Source organism: Sorex araneus, chromosome 3 (assembly GCF_027595985.1).
Source record: "Sorex araneus isolate mSorAra2 chromosome 3, mSorAra2.pri, whole genome shotgun sequence".
Lineage (NCBI taxonomy): Eukaryota > Metazoa > Chordata > Mammalia > Eulipotyphla > Soricidae > Sorex > Sorex araneus.
This window is the reverse complement of record NC_073304.1, coordinates 115738861-115756134: the sequence shown is the minus strand read 5'-3', so window position 1 is coordinate 115756134 and position 17274 is coordinate 115738861.

The window sequence follows — 17274 nt, the reverse complement described above, 5'->3', positions numbered from 1 at the left end:
GTACAAGCTTTCAATGATGCAATTTCTGGCAGATATTTCTCTGGACTTAGTTACTAAAATACTAAAATACAGAAATACAAAACGTGCGGCTGCAAGTGTGGCCACTTGACCTCATATCTCTTCATTCTCGGCAATGCAAAACAAATTATCAAATGATTCCTTTTCAGCAGGTCCGACTTTAGTGGGGAGAAACTCCAAATAGTAATAGTGAGTTTTTGTTGAAATATTGAATGTAATCAAAGTAAAGTGAAAGTAAAGTGAAATTTATCAGTTACACAGGCGGGGTGGGGGGCTGGGGAGTAAGGGGTTGGGGAGTATACTGTAATTCTTGGTGGTGGAATATGTGCACTGGTGAAGGGATGGGTGTTTGAGCATTGTAGAACTGAGACTTAAACCTGAAAGCTTTGTAACTTTCCACATGGTGATTCAATGAAAGAATAAATTTATAAAAAATAAATAAGTTCTGGTTTAATCAGTCAGGTGGTAAATTATTGAACTGGAGTTAAATTACTCTGGGAAGTGAATAGGATGAAGCAGAAGAGGTGGGACATGTGTGAATGTGGAAATATTTAATGCTTTATTCTTGGGGAGATCTGTGAATGTTTTTCTCTGTTAACTATGTGTGACAATATAATAGACTTTCATTAGAAATAAATGTATATGTTTAATTAAATTTATATGTTATATTCCAATTTTCTCACTTCTATTTTATATTTGGCAATATTTGTCTCATAATTTTATAACTCCTCTAAGAATAAATTTCTGAGAATATAGGGTATTCTCAATTTTTCCTAACAGCTTTGTAGTATTCCATGGTGTAGATGTATCATAGTTTCTTTGGTATAGTCATCTGTTCTTGGGCACTCAAGTTGTTTCCAGATTCTGGCTATTGTGAATATGCTGAAGTGAACATCAAAGTACTGATGACCTTTCTGCTGAGTGCTTTTGGGCACCTGGGGCATATTCCCTGAAGTGGTGTTGCTGGGTCAAATGTGAGCTTAATTTCTAGTTGATTTCCAAAAAGGCTGGACCAGTAGGCATTCTCAGCAACAGTGAAGGAGAGTCCCTTTCTTTCTGCATCTGCACCAGCACTGGTTGATCTTGTTCTTTTAGATGTGTGCCAGTCTCTGTGGTGTGAGCTGATATATTATTGTTGTTTTGATTTGCATCTCTCCTGATAATGAGTGATGTAGAACATTTTTTTCATGTGCCTTTTTGCCATTCGAATTTCTTCTTTGAGGAAGTTTCTGTTTATTCTTTCCCCATTTGTTGATGGTGTTGGATATTTTTTCATGTAAAGTTATACCAGTGCCTTGAATATCATTGCTATTAATCCTTTATCAGAAGGGTGTTGGGTGAATAAACTTTCAATTCTTTAAGGATATCTTTATATCTTAGTCACTGTTTCTTTTGAGGTATAGAAGCTTCTTTGTTTACCCTAGTCCCATTTGTTTATCTTTGCTTCCACTTGCTTGGTCAGTGGTGTTTAATCTTTGAAGAAACCTTTAGCTTCAATATCATGGAGGGTTTTTCTTACGTTTTCTTTCATGTACCTTATGAATTCATGTCTGATGTTGAGATCTTTAGTCCATTTTGATCTGACTTTTGTACATGGCATTACAAAGAGGTCTGAGTCCATTTTTCCTTTTTTTTCATGTAGCTGTCCAGTTTTCCCAGCACCACTTGTTAAAGATGGTTTCCTTGCTCCACTTCACATTTCTTGCTCCCTTTTCAAAGAATAAGTGACTATGTATTTGAGAGTGTGTGTCAGATATTCGACTCTGTTCTGTCAGTCTTTGGGTCTGTCTGTATTCCAATACCATGTTGTTTTAATTACTACCACTTTGTAGTACAATTTGAAGTTGGGGAAGGTGATGTCTCCCATCTGAGTCAGAAGGAGAGGGACATATGTAGAATGACTGCATTCATTTGTGGTATATAAAAAGTATAGTAGAAGACTAATATACAAGGCCAGGGAAAACAAGGACTCAGAGGACTGGTAAATGGTTGAAATCTATTACAATTGTGTATGTGATAGAGGGTAGGTAAGATAGAGAAGGGACCAGTATGACAATAATAGTTGGAAATGATCACGGTGGATAAGAACTGAGTGTTGAATGTAGGTAAAGGGATATGCATGATAACCTCTCAGTATCTGTATTGCAAACCACAGTGCCCAAAATGAGAGAAAGAAAAGGATAGAGAAGAAAGAGAGAGAAGAGAGAGAGAGTCCTGCTATATAGGCAGGATGTTTGGGGATGGGGTGATGAGAGGGAAACTGGGGACATTGGTGCTGGGAAATTTACACTGGTGGTGCTGGGAAATGTACACTGGGTATTGAAACACTGCATGACTGAGGTTTGAATATTGGAATACTGTATGACTGAAACCTAATCATAAAAAGCTTTGTAAGGGTCTATGTCACAGTGATTCAATAAAAAAACTTGAAAGAATATAGTATAATCTAAATTTTTCTTATTCTTCAATTCAGAGTGTATGGGTGTGCATGTTTGTGTGTGCATGTGTGTATGTGTGTGTGGGATTTAAATGAAAGTCTATCAAGCCCTCTCTGTTGATGTGTAGATAGGGTATTCACTTCAATTAATGGAGTTTTGAGGTGTTTAATACTTAGAACTAGAGAACTGGAATGATCCATAGAAATGATCTAGTCCAACTTGAAAATGAAGCATCCTATAGATGAAGAAACATTATTTTTGTTTTTAATTAGCATGTCTTCCTGTTTATTGTTTGGAGTAGGTTTTTTTTTTCTGGACTTTTGTCATTGATGTTATCCTAGAGCAGAATCACTAGAAATAGATCAGAAGAAAGCTCATCCTTAGTCTTTAAAAAATGACACCAATGCCAACAGAAATTGCTAACATCATTACCCATATACTCCTTTGTTAATTATTTAATGAAAATTTAATTTAATTTAATTATTTAATGATCCAGAATTTTGGGGACTTCTCTTAAGATAGGGCCTTAAAGCTGAAATTGTGTTAGTATCTTGAGAAATAACCCTCTGACAATAACACTTTCTATTAACTAATAATATTAACAATTCTTAGTAGACACCTATCTGCCCCGACCCCTCATCTTTGACACATTGTATCAGTGGCTATTAGATTTTGTAAAAGGCTATGCTCTAGTAAGACTGGAAGCCTAGTGCAGCTGTATTTGTGTTAACTTTTTTTGCACATCCCATGAAATAGTGGTAAAACTGTTTTATCTTGGTTACCTTCTGTAGTCTGTGGAGATAGCTGCCTGTGATGCTCTACTGAGGATCCTCATTCTTGCCTCAGTGAAAGTGTATTTGTGTATACATTTATCCAGGTCTCCTGTGAGCACAGAAATGACAATGCTAGACTGCCCTGTGTCTACTCTTCTCATACTGGCCCTCAGTAAACAGCTATTGATTGGGCCTGTGACATGTATTGACATTCTAAAATTTCTTTCCAAATGTAGAAATTCTGAAAGGAGACTCTGAGACTCTATCCCCACATGTGTCCCCACCCTGCTTCTGCCCATGTCTGTAGATTTGCATCCAGTGTCTCATACAGAGTATGTGTTCATTTTTTTAAAAAAAAGCTTTTTGTTAATTACAGAAAGACATCTTTTATTTTTAAACTAAGCTTCCTTTGAATTTAAACATAACTTTTATATTTAAAAGTGATCTTGTTAGCCTTTAATTTTCTGTATTGCAAGCCATAAGCCCCAAAAGGGGGGAGGAGAAGAGGGAGGGAGAGTGAGAGTGGAGAGAGAGAGAGAGAGAGTGGAGAGAGAGTGGAGAGAGAAGAGAGAGAGGAGAAAGAGAGCGAGCCTGTCATAGAATCAGGATGGGCAGGTGGGGGGAGTTGGGGGATGGTGGGAAGGAAACTGGGGACATTGGTGGTGGGAAGTGTACACTGGTGAGGGGACAGGTGTTGGAACTTATATGACTGAAACCCAGTCATGAACAACTTTGTAACTGTGTATATATCACTATAATTCAATAATTTTTTTAAAAAGTAAATTACTAATGAAATTTTAAAAATATGTGACCTTGCTGCCATAGAGGCAGGTGGGGTCTGAGGTGGGGGTGGGAGGAACACTGGGTATATTGGTGGTGAGAAATGTACACTGGTAAAGGTTTGGGTGTTGGAACATTATATGACTGAAGTCCAGTCATGAATGGCTTTGTAACTGTGTATCTCATGGTGATTCAATTAAAAAAATAAAAATAAAGTTAACTTTTAAAATTGCTCTAGAATCTATTATACTATATGCTGTATAATGTGGGTACTCCACAAAAACATAAATTAAGTGGAAATTGATTTTTCATTTATCTATTCCAGAACTACTTCTAATACTTTTACTACATGCCAAGACTTATACTTCTTGCCCTCATGGAATTAGATTATGGTAGGTAGGATTCTTGGGGGTTTTTTTTTTTGGTCATAGGTTAGGACTAAAATATGGGACAGGTTTGTAAATGTCTTTTAAAAATTTATTTATAATAGGCTAAAGAGATATAACAGTGTTCAGGGCAATTGCCTTGTACATAGTTGAGTTGAGTTCAAGCCCTAGTTGTATCTCCTGAACACCACTAGGAGTGATCCCTGAGTGCAGAGGCAGAAGTAAGTCTTGAGCATAGTATGACACAAAATCACTGCCACTGTCATTGTCATCCCATTGCTTATCGATTGCTCGAGTGCGCACCAGTAATGTCTCCATTGTGAAACTTTGTTGTTATTGTTTTTGGCATATCGAATACACCGTGGGTAGCTTGCCAGGCTCTGCCGTGCGAGCAAGATACTCTCGGAAGCTTGCCAGGCTCTCTCCGAGAGGGGTGGAGGAACCGAACCCAGGTTGACTGCACACAAGGCAAATGCCTTATCTGCTGTGCTATCGCTCCAGCCTATGACATAAAATACAAAATAAAAATTACTTATAGTAATTTTTACTTATAGTAGTGATACCCAGAAGTGCTGGAAACCTAGTACTGTTTCTTAAGCTCCTCTGCTCAGTGGTGTAAACTTGATGGCTAAGTGGTTGGGGCTTGGTGGTACTCAGGACCCACTGGGGCCACAGGGTTACCAGTGCTTAAGATGCTGTGAGATGCTGGAGATGGTTCTTGGTCATGTGCTTTATCATTTGGGCTGCTAAGGCACAAAAACACATAAGCAAATGAATTAACTGAAAAATTTCTATTTTGGTGTAAGATGCTCACAAGTAACGTGGTATGTGCCAATAGCATTCTCCTCTCCACCATGTTTAAGTAGAGTTTAGGATCCTTACAAAGTTGGCTTCTATTGCTGGTTTTTTTTTCTTGTTTGAACTGTATCTGTCTCATTTCTGAGGATGAAAATTTGACTTTTGCTCTAGTATCCTTTTGTCATTAGGCTCTTGGAAATGATAAAGTATGAAATGGTACTTTCTCAGGATATAGCATTCTTTCCCCTATCCCCCCCCCCCCCAGTCACAAGGTTCTTCATGGAGGGATTAAGGAATGAGGGTGCTGTGAATTCCTTTCATGAAAGGAAACTTGGGAAAATGCATCCCACCTCCCCAGGCTTGAGTTTAAACACCATGGTTACATTTCTGAGCCACATCAGGTTATACCTATCATGTAAAGTCAAATTATTTTATGAATTATCACAAACACTGATCTGCCCTTGACAGTACTTTAGAGGTTTTCAGTAAATCTGCAGGCTGATACCTTTAGCAAGGTGTCAATTTTTGTCACTTGTAAGCTTCCTCAGTGAACTGCAGTTTGAAAGGAGCCCAGTGTAACAAAAGCATTGCAGCCTCTTAAACTTGGCTTTAACCTTCAAAGACTAATAATTTATTATTCGACGTTATGCCTCAGTACTCTTGATGATAATATATCATTTTTAATGTTGATAACTTGATTTTTGTAATATAAAGATATATAAATAGACGAAAAAGAAAATGATATCTAAGTACTTTTATGGGTAGCAATCGGAATAGGATTCTTGATGCTATTCATCCAACATTTATCTGCATAAATTATGGTAGTTAAAAAGGAGGAGCAGATGAGAAGTACACTTAAGAACCCAGTTTTTTATAGCAACATAAAATTGATCAAAATGATATTCATTACTTTTTAAAGTATAGCAACTCTTTATTATAGATTTTATTCATTAAAGGCAAATGTCTTGTTAGCTAATGTAACACTGTTGAATGTTAAGGTGATTTGGTACGACAGTGGTAACAATATTTGCCTCTTTATAAAGCCTTGTCAGTAATGTCCCTGCTTTGTCACTGGCCACTTGTTCTCAGAATATCAAGGGGATAAATGACCTTTAGGAAGGAAAACGTAATCTCCTTTATTAGCAAAATTGAATAACTTGCAATATGTGTTTACTTTATAAGCTCTAAAGTGACTTTGAAATGTGCATGTTCTCTTTTTATAAAAGTTTTAGGATGCAAAGCAATGAAAAGAAAAGAAAAGAAAAGAAAGTGTCAAGATTGTCGGTACAGCTCTTCTGCCAGCACCTGATTTTTAAATTTTATTTTATCCCCCTAAATTTAAGAGTAAATGGCAAACTATGACTGGCTGCTTCCCCCGCCCCCCATTTCTGTATAAACTTCCTTCCTAGGCTTTGTGAAGAAATTGTGAGGCGTGAACAATAGCAACAACAACAACAGAATCCAAATTCTGGCTCTGATCTAGGAGAGCAGTTGCCGGAGGACTGACTTTCCCCTCTACTCCATCTTTTTTTCATCTTGACTCCAAAGATTCTGGAGAAAATGCTGCCCTTCCTCTCGATGGTAACTTCTCCAGGCTGGCTCCCCTCCTGCCCACTGTGTAAGACTACCCATTGTAGTTTGTGGTTATTTTGTTTGTGAAGAAAGCGGGGAGGGGGGAGGCAGGGAGAAGACTCAGGAAGAGGGGACAGGGACAGGTCCTCTTATGCCCTTAATCCAACTAATGTGGTGACTGTAGGTGAGGAAATGATGAGCTTTATAGTGTTTTTCTGTCAAAGATTGCACAGAATACTAGTCACAGAGGAAAGAATTGAGGTAATATTAGTCCTTTAACATGAAAAGTTTTTAAATTTAATTTCTATGAGACTCTTAAAACATACAACAAAAATGGAGAGAACTGTCTACTGGAACTCCCTGTACGCATTTTCAGTGATAGTACTTTCTGGTCCTTGGACCTGAGGGCTTTACTGGTGCTGGTGACACAAGAAGGGTGGTGCTCCAGTAAGTTTGTTAGTGAGTGTTCCTTTTTTTTCACATTTTAAAAACTTAATTTGAACACTGTAGTTAACAAAGTTGCTTATAAACAGTTGTTTCAGGCATTCGCTGTTCCAACACCAATCCACCACCAGTGTGAAATTTCTACCAGTGTTCCCAGTTTCCCACTCAACCCCCAAGCCTTCCTTCTTAGCAGGAACAAAATGGTTTGCTTTATATTGCCTATTACAACATATGCTAAGACATTGAATTATTCTTTCATTAATAATTCCCTTATAGTAGGTTTTGTTGGCACATGTGTCCTGGCTCTCTGGGGTTACACACCCCTTAGCTGTGGTTTTAGCACACTTGGATACATACTTATTCATTTGGTCGCACACACTGGCTTTCCCATCCCCGCAGACTGCCACCTCAGCTGGCACAAAACGATTTACTTTATATTGCTTGTTATAACTAGGAATTATCAGAAAATAGATCAATAAAAGTCAATTTGTGATAATTATTATGTCACAATGGTGTTACTAAAGTCATTGTCTGAGGAGTTAATGAGCTTCCTGGTGCTATTTGGGTCTACTGTGCTACTGTTTTTGCTCATTGAGCTTGGTGGTCTTTTACACAACTTTCCCTCAGATCTCCTGTGTTCCCATGGGCTGTCAGTCTTGCAAAATTTGGAGGTGTTGTGCAGCTGTGCTCCAGGAGCTGAAACAATTTGGCTGTTTGGCTTGATGAGCTTCAGTTGTGAAGCTGGACCTTTCTATTCTGGAAAATGTAGATGGGGGTGCTGGGACCTTCCCATGGGGCGTGGAGGGGAATCTGCCTTCCTCCTTTCTCTCACTCTTACTGTTTGTGGTGACACTTTCACACTTCACCTTATTGCTTGTGCAATAAAGAAATGATAAAGGTTTTAAAAATAAATAACTCAAAAAGCTTCTTGTCTGATTCATAGCTGTCCTTTGATACCTTCTATAAGCTTACTGTTTTTCACAAGAAAACTTTCAAATCTACCCTCTATATTTATGAATCTTGTAGATCCCTTATTCTGTTTGCAATCGTTCATTTTTCTTTGACTACTCTGTGACAAAAACCTGAAGGGGGTATGGTGCCGCTGACAGGTCAACCTGTATCTGCGGCGTGAGTGCAACAGCATCCTTCAGGCTTCCTGATATCCAAAAATTGCTGCTGTGCCTTTGGCCAGACCCCAGCAACTTGGGACCAAGTTTACCAAGAAATTAAATGGCCAAAAGTTAGGTATGTGGGAGCCACACCCACAAACCACCTCCAACTAATCTATACAAGCTCATTTATTTGCCTTATTTCAGAGACCCATAGATAAATCTTGAAAGAGATCAAAAACCACAGTTAATCTCAGACCCATGCATGGCTGAACAGATGGGGATAAATAAGAAGGGGGTGAGTTGGCCTAGTGGCCCACCCAAACAGAGTCCCTATAAGCCACTTGCTTCCATAATCCAAAGTTGCTGCCATACCCCTGACCTGACTCCATAGTCTCAGGACAGACCTCCCCAAGATATAATCTGCTGAAAATTCTGGTATGCAGGTTTTGCAACTGAAATCTCCAGGCTGTCTGAGAGTTGGGCTGGGCTAGCTCCCCCACCATTTCCCAATACACATGGAAGCACTAACAGTTATCCCCATGAACCAACACCGGCACCATCTTGTAATCTGCTGAAAATTTTGTAATGTGGATATTAGTGCACCAACAGCCCTGGCCCAGAGACACAACAGCGAGTCCCAGAAGACACCACAGCACCGGAGATCTATCTGGGCCCCATACTGAGCCAATTTTATCAGGGCACCCCAGATGGAGCAGGTGTGCTTTTCCCACCTACTCCAGATGGAATCCTGATGACCAAGAGCTTCCACAAGCAAGACTCCCTGGAATGTGGGTTCCAGAACTAAATCTCCAGGCCGCATGGCAACAGGTGACCCGGGTTGTCCCTTCCTGAGTCCCTGCCCACCCAGCAGACTGACTGTCATGCCCATAATTTGCCTTGAGTGCCATCTTAGCACACTAGTAGCCCTGGCCCAGAGACTCCCAATTGAATCCCAAAATGGATTAGTGTCATACAGAGATATCTCTGAAACCCAACCATTTACAATCTAGAAATTTACATTTACAATCGTGGGTGCATGGATGTGCCAACTCTCATGATATTCAAAATGATCAATAGAAAATAAATTATCTAGTGTCTGCCCCTGGCAGGTGCTTGAATGGTGGTGGGAAAATTCAAGCAAAACATCAATATCACGGATAGACATAGAAAGATTGCACTCATTTGTGGAATATAAAGTAACAGAATGGGAGACTAACACCTAAGAATAGTAGAGATAAGTACCAGGAGGCTTACTCCATAGCTTGGAAGCTGGCCTCAAATGCTATGTGAAGAAGCAGCTCTGATAGAGAAGGTATCACCAAGCAAAGGGTGCTAGGCGGGCCCTCTAGGGATGGGAGATACGGGCTGAAAATAGACTATAGACTGAACATAATACCTCTATAGCAAACCACAACACCCCAAAAAAGAGAGAGAGCAAAAGGGAATACCCTGCTACAGAGGTAGGGTGGGGTGAAGGGGACAGGGTGGGGGTGGTGGAATAGATGCTGGGACCATTGGTGGTGGACAATGGGCACTGGCGAAGGGATGGGTACTCGATTATTGTATGACTGAAATGTAAGCATGAAAACTTTTAAGTCTGTAACTTTGTCTCATGGTGATTCACTAATAAAATAACAACAACAACAATAATAATATTAATAATAATAATAATAATAGAAACCCAAAACAGTAACAACAAGTCTCACAATGGAGACATTCCTGGTGTCTGCTGGAGCAAATCGATGAACAGTGGGATGACAGTGTTACAGTGCTTAATAAAAATCACAGACAAACATTATCTTGCTGTGCTGTGCCAGTAGAAAAACAACAGGATAAATAACATTTGGGAAAATATGAAGTACATTATATAGGAGACCTGGGGTGGGGGCAGGAAGAATGGGAAATGCCAGTGGAATCAGGCCCAGAAAGGAAAGGGAAAAAAAAAACCAATAAAATTAACCAGAGAAGGGCCCAGAGTATGCTAATGATAAGGATTCAGGAATTGAGGTGCAAGGTGGAATCAACTCTGTTCCCCAAATAAAAGAAAAAAAAAAGAAAAGAAAATTCACAGGACTTGAGCTTGTGTGAGAGAGGTCTTGTTGTGTAATACTGGTTATCATGGTGCATGACTGTTCTTTGATATTTGCCATCTATCTCAACATAGAAGTTTCATGGGACAGTAAGTTACCACACCCTTTGCTTACGGACAAAAACACTCTCCACATGCTCATGACATATGAGCTATCCCACTATTTAAAGAATCCCTCACCCCCAAGCACACACACACAATCACTATCACTATCATCCCATTAATCATCGATTTGCTCAAGCAGACCCCGTAACGTCTCAATTCATACTAGCCTGAGATTTTAGCAGCCTCTCTTTACTCGTCCTTCCCAACAGTGCTAAATTAAAGGCTCTTTCATGGTCAGAAGAATGAAACCCATCATTGTTACTGTATTTGGCATATGAATACACCATGGGGAGTTTGCCAGGCTCTCCTGTGCGGGCAGGAAAACTCTCGGTAGCTTGCCATTCTCCAAAAGGAAGAACTAGGCTATAAGATGTCGACAGAAGAACCCAGGTATGCGGGACCCAGGGCTGCAATCTCCAAGCCTGCTCAGATCAGGACTGGGCCTCTTCTGCTCAGATCCCCCATTTTTCCAGTAGCTAGGCAGTCACACCCAGAAACTGCCCCGGCGCCATGTAATCCCATCAACGGCCAACATCCAGAGACTATAAAACCAAGCTCCCAGAAGAAAGCGATGCAGAGTCTCTTGCCCTCATGCTTGGCTGTCTTCACTGGGGCCCCTTGGAGGGGGGTGCATTGAGTTTTTTCTCTGCCCTGAGCAGAGCCCAAGCAGATGAAGACCTCTGGAACCCAGCCACAGCCATGCTCAAGGCCCCTCTCCACATGTTCAGATGAGCCTCACACATGAAGGAACCTATAGAGACTTTAAAAAGTTCTCACATTCCTTAAAAACAAAGGTTTCTAGCCAGTCTGCACTTTCAGATGCCCAGTGAAGGCTGAGGAATGAATGAATGCCTTCCCATATTCCCTATGACTTCTCTCCACTATGGACTTCTCTCCACTATAAATTTCATATGCCTAGTAAGGCCTGAGGGCAGAGTGAAGGCCTTCCCACATGCCATACATTGATGAGCTTTCTCTCCACTATTTAGTAAGGTCCCCAGATTGAGAGAAGGCCTCATATTCTGTAGAAACATAAATTTTCTCTCCAGTATGTATTTTCCTATGACTACAAGACTTGAGGAAAGACCAACCCCCTCCCCTCCACATTCCTGCTATAAAAAAGGTTTCTCTTTGGCAAAACATAGTGCCCAATACAAGAAAGAGAGTATTGGGGAAATTGTCTGACATAGAAACAGGGTGAAGACTGGGATGTTGGTGGAGGGGATATTGGTGGTAGAAAATGTTCACTGGTGGAGGGATGGGTGTTTGATCATTGTGTGATTGTAACTCAAACATGAAAGCTCTTAACTATCTCACAGTGATTCAATAAAATTAAAAGAATATAGCAGTGCTCCTACATTATTAAAAAAAACAAGAAATAAAAATAAATTTAAAAAATTAATTAAAAATATTCTGAAAGTTGTAAGTGTACATATCAAAGATTTTGAATTGATGAGTTCTATTAATATAAGTAGAAGTAGGTTATTTTATTTTCTGGTATGGTCATCAGGAAACAATGTTTTATACTGAGATGACTTTCGAGAGCTCCATGATATACTTGAAAAAAAAAATCTGGGTGTGGGAGCATGCTAACAGAGGGTGGCTTCTTTGAGATCTTATTAGGTGAATGGTTACAATGATTCAGATTATTTTCTCTCTGTGCTTATCTGCAAGCCTCTTTGATCATTCTGCTTTACTCTTTCAAGGTCCAATTCCTTTCCATTGAAACTATTAGCTCTACCTCCTGGAATCTTCTATTCTTATCTTCACTATTCTTATCTTATTCCTTCTTTTTTCTCTCTCTCTTTTTTCCCTTCTTTGTTATACTCTGCTATATTTTTTGTTTCTTTGGGTTCCCAATTTCATTCAGGATAGTTGCCTGATAATTCCATTGCCTGAAAATCCAAACTGTCAGTTTTCTCTCTTTTTTTGGAGGTGGACGGAGGGGGGGCAGCAGCATTTTAGATGCTATGTAGGCAAATAATATATCCGGTCTATTGAGATATCTCTACCCATGCTTACTATTACTTTCATATAAAGACTATATTGTTTTTTATTTTGGTTTTTGGGCCACACCCAGTGGTAACTCAGGGATTAGTCCTGGTTTAGCTCAGGGGATCATATGGAATGATGGGGTTAGAACCTGGGTTGGCTGTATATTAGGCAAGGACCGTACCTGCCATACTATCTCTGACCATGGTCTTGCTTTTAAGTGATTAAATTTGAGGGCTGAAGAGATAGTACAGCAAGTAGGGCATTTGTCTTGAATGTGGCAAATGCAAGTTCAATCCCTGGCATCCCATATGGTACCCTGAGCCCAACAAGAGTGATTCTTGAGGTCAGAGCCAGGAGTAAGCCCTGTGCACTGCTGGATATGACCCATGTCCCTTTCCACTCCCCAAAGAGAGAGAGAGAAAGAGAGGTGGGGCAGAGGTTAAATTTGAAACCCAGTTTCTGTGGATATATAGAAAATAAAGTCCTTTTTCTCTGCTGCTTCCTTGCTCCTGGTATATGATGTGTGGACCTGGCAGTGCACTGTGATGTTCAGCAAAGAAAGTGTACTTGCTGGGTTGTCAGATTCTTCTGAGGGTGTATTTTATGGAAACTTCCAAATCAGTCATATGAGTTGAAAGTAACATCATTTAGAGCTATGAATTGTCACCAAATTATCTTCATCTACTTAAGATGTGATGAAGGAAAGTCTTGAGAGTTCTTTGTCCTTATCTCAAAGATGGAATGAGAAAAAGACCATAGAAATCACTTGGCTTAATGACCTCATTTTTTCAACTGAGAAAATAGATACATCATTTTTGATATTGTATCCCTTTATTCTTATCATTATCAATTTTATTATTTATTATTCACTAAGTACAAGTTGTTGAATGAGTACAACCTTAGTACTTACACAAATCCGTTCTGAGACTCATATTAGACCTGGACCCTGCTCTCTGCTGACTCCTAGTCTTGGGGCAACACATGGATGTAAATGCATGTATTCTTTATGGACCCTTTGGACTCTCAATTCTGTGTTCAAGAATGATAAATTGCTGAGCAGAAATGTGGAGTCAACTCACAAAAGGGCAACAAATTGGGTGTAGAATATTTTTTATCTGCCCTTTGACCTTTTCTGTCTCAAGATTCTGTGAGCGACTGGGACCTCATTTGGACAGCTAGTCAATATTCTTTCTTTTTCCTTTACCCTCACTCTTTATACAATCATACAACATCCCATTTTTTATCTCTAAGACCATTCTCCTGCTTCTTATTGTTATCATTTTCCCATTTATTTTCTCTTTTCTTTCTTAGTGCATACTGGACACATAGAAGAATATAATAGATGTTTGAAATAATGAATGGAGCTGTTATTTTCTGTGATGTCAGTGATGAGACTTGGGACTAAGAAAACAAAGACAGAAACAATTTTAAAATCTTAATAATTTATCTTCCAGTGTGCTGATTTTGAGGAAGCATGTTATATGAGTTCATTTCAATGTGAAGAGTAGTGCTTCCTTGGATGAGTATTAAAAATATCCTGGCTGTGTGTGTCTCTGTGTACAGACCTAATAGTAGTATAAGTTTTAAAGAAGATATTATGCCTATCCATTTATTTTATTTGATTAAGCCATTAGAAAAGATTAGAGGTGTCTTTAGTTCTGTGGAGATAAGTTTAGCAGGGAATGATTTGAGAACATCTGGGCAACATCCGAAACACCTTTCTGTTCCCTTATCTTTAAATGCAGCTGTTTGTATTTTTTTATAACTGATAAGAATGATAAGGTAGAAGCAGCATATTTGAAAGCTCCAATTTCTTATATCTCATGCGGGTTTCTTCTCATGGCTTATTTCAGATATATAAATGTGTGTAGAACTTAGGTTTTTTTCTTTTTTTTTTTTAGAGAATATTATCTCTATCAAGTAAGTGTCATCACCAGTGATTGAATGTTCCTGTTTAAGCCTTCTGTCTTGAATAAAGTTATTATTAAAGAGGCTCTTTCCCTCCACCCTTGCCTCAGATTTTGTCCCTTCCTGTTCATTTTAGAAGCACATGCAGTTCTCAGGGTAATGCCTGAATGCAGGCACTTTTAAGGATAAGCATGAAGGCAGTATCACGGGTCAGAATTTCCTCGACTTTTTGCCTTCACTTTTATTATTAACTCTGCAGAGTAGCAGAACTTCCGAGTGTTGGGGAGTCTGGTGGAAAAAATCTCTGGGTAAAGGCATCTGGTGTTTGCACGGGGCCAGTTGAGTAGACTGGAGGGAATTGTCAGCAGGGTTTGGGATTTTGTCTGGTATGTCCATTTGATCATGGTGTATGTCAGATGGTTACCATGATGATGACAGCAGTGACATAGTCTTCTCAGACCAGGACTGGGCAGTGTGATAGCCCTTTACTTTCCACATTGTTGTGAAGAATAAATTGTTGCCATAGTTGTAAGTCTGTGTACTGATCACAGTTTTTATTCCTTGAAAATTCTGATGGGATTGTATTTTCTTCTTGTTAAATTCAGTAGGGTGGAATTCAAAGGGAGCTATGAAATTCAAATAAAGCCTATTACTTATAGGCACGGTTGACACAAATGAAAGCAAAGCATTTTACTCAGAGCAAATATGTACTCGACACAGGAAGAGGCAGTATGTGAGCAGGATCTCAATTTGTACATTTGCTAATTGCTTTTCTCTGTTGTGAAACACTGCCAGTGTATTAGAAAGAATTTGCCTTTTCAGAGTCATCTTCTAAATATAATAGAAGCCAAGATCTTGATCACTTGCTGCCGGTGCTAATGGGATCCCAGTGTTGAAGCGAGCAAGGTGAGAGAGGGACTTGCCCCAAGTATCAGATAACTTTAAGCTGTGAAAACAGAACCTTTGGACTTCAATATAAGTGTGTCTCTAATGATTTATTTTACCTTATTAATTTATTTAACCTTATGGTTAACTTTCACCTAGATAGCATGCGCTGGATTGAAGAGAGCAGGTCTTTCCTGCCTGGTTCCACCCAGCCTCGACACTGTGTATCTGCAGTATTAGACAGGCGCATCTTTGGGGTTACAGAGCATCCATTCATACAAAGGACGAAGTTGCACCAGAAAAACCCTCAGTAGACAAACATTTTACTTTGTAATATAGCACATATACACATGAACACATGTCCATGTCTGGGTGTATTTATCAAATGTGTCTCTTCTAATACATTTTTCACTACCTTTCCATCCTGCCCTTTCCATTCCATTTAATTAAAATAATATTTCCCACACTTTAATATGAATTTTTATCATGAGTTCGAGCTTGAAAAATGATTTCACCAGTTGATTTTTTAAAACTAAGAATGCATGTTTTTCACCTTTAACATCCATGTGGTTTTTAAATTATCAGTTGAAATCTGTTGAGAAGAATCATTATTTTGGGAAGTTTCTCCTCTGGTGAACCAGTTGATTTTTGATGTCTCATTTCAGATGTTTTTCACTGTAAAGCTGGCATATCCATTTCATCTTGTATAAGCTTGCTTTAGAGGGTGCGTTCTATCTTCTGAGCCTTTTGGAAGTGTGATCTAATCAGCAAGGCCCTGTGTTTCTTCTGCCCTGTAATTTAGAACGTAGATTTTCATATATAAACATTTTACTTTGTAATATAGCACATATACACATGAACATATGTCCGTGTCTGAGTGTATTTATCAAATGTGTCTCTTCTAATACATTTTTCACTACCTTTCCATCCTGCCCTTTCCATTCCATTTAATTAATAGTTCATTGTCCAGAATGGCCCACCAAAGTCTGCTGCTGGAGCTTAGAAGCCAGCCTCTCATGCTGGGGGAAAAGGCAGCCCAGATAGAGAAGGGAACACCAAGTAAAGGGTGCTAGGAGGGCCCGCTCGGGATGGGAGAGGCGGGCTGAAAGTAGACTGTAGACCGAACATGATGGCCACTTAATACCTCTACTGTAAACCACAACATCCAAAAGGAGAAAGAGAACAAAAGGGAATGCCCTGCCACAGAGGCGGGGTGGGGCTGGGGGAGGGATGCAGGGATTATTGGTGGTGAAAAATGGGCACTGGTGGAGGGATGGATACTCGATCATTATATGACTGAAACTCATGTACAGAAGTTTTTAATTCTGTAACAGTACCCCCATAGGTGATTCACTAATAAAAAAATTTAAAAAAACAAACAAAAAACAAAGTCTGCTGCTGGATTGGATACAGATATGGAAAGCTTTTGAAATGTTCTTAATGTTCAGTGATACAGAATCCTCTGAGGGGGGTGGGGAGGGATGGGGAGGAGGCTGGGGAGGGATGGGGAGGAGGCTGGTATTATGCCCAGGTATGGGGTAGGACTTTTAAGCTTTTCAAAAACTTGCCTCCTTTTTAAGCACAGACTCCCAGGTTATTTTCCCCAACTTCATGCTACTCTGTATTATTATTATTATTATTAATTCATTGTGAGTTACAAAGTTATTTGTGATTCGGTTTCATGAATACAGTGTTTCAACACAAATCTCTTTTTAAAATTATTTATTTATCATTTGATCCAGCAATACCACTCCTGGGAATATATCCCGGAGAGGCAAAAAGGTATAGTAGAGATGACATCTGCATTTCCATGTTCATTGCCGCTCTGTTCACAATAGCCACAATATGGAAAAAACCAGAGTGCCCGAAAACAGATGATTGGCTAAAGAAACTCTGGTATATTTACACAATGGAATACTATGTAGCTGTCAGGAAACATGAAGTCATGAAATTTGCATACAAGTGGATCAA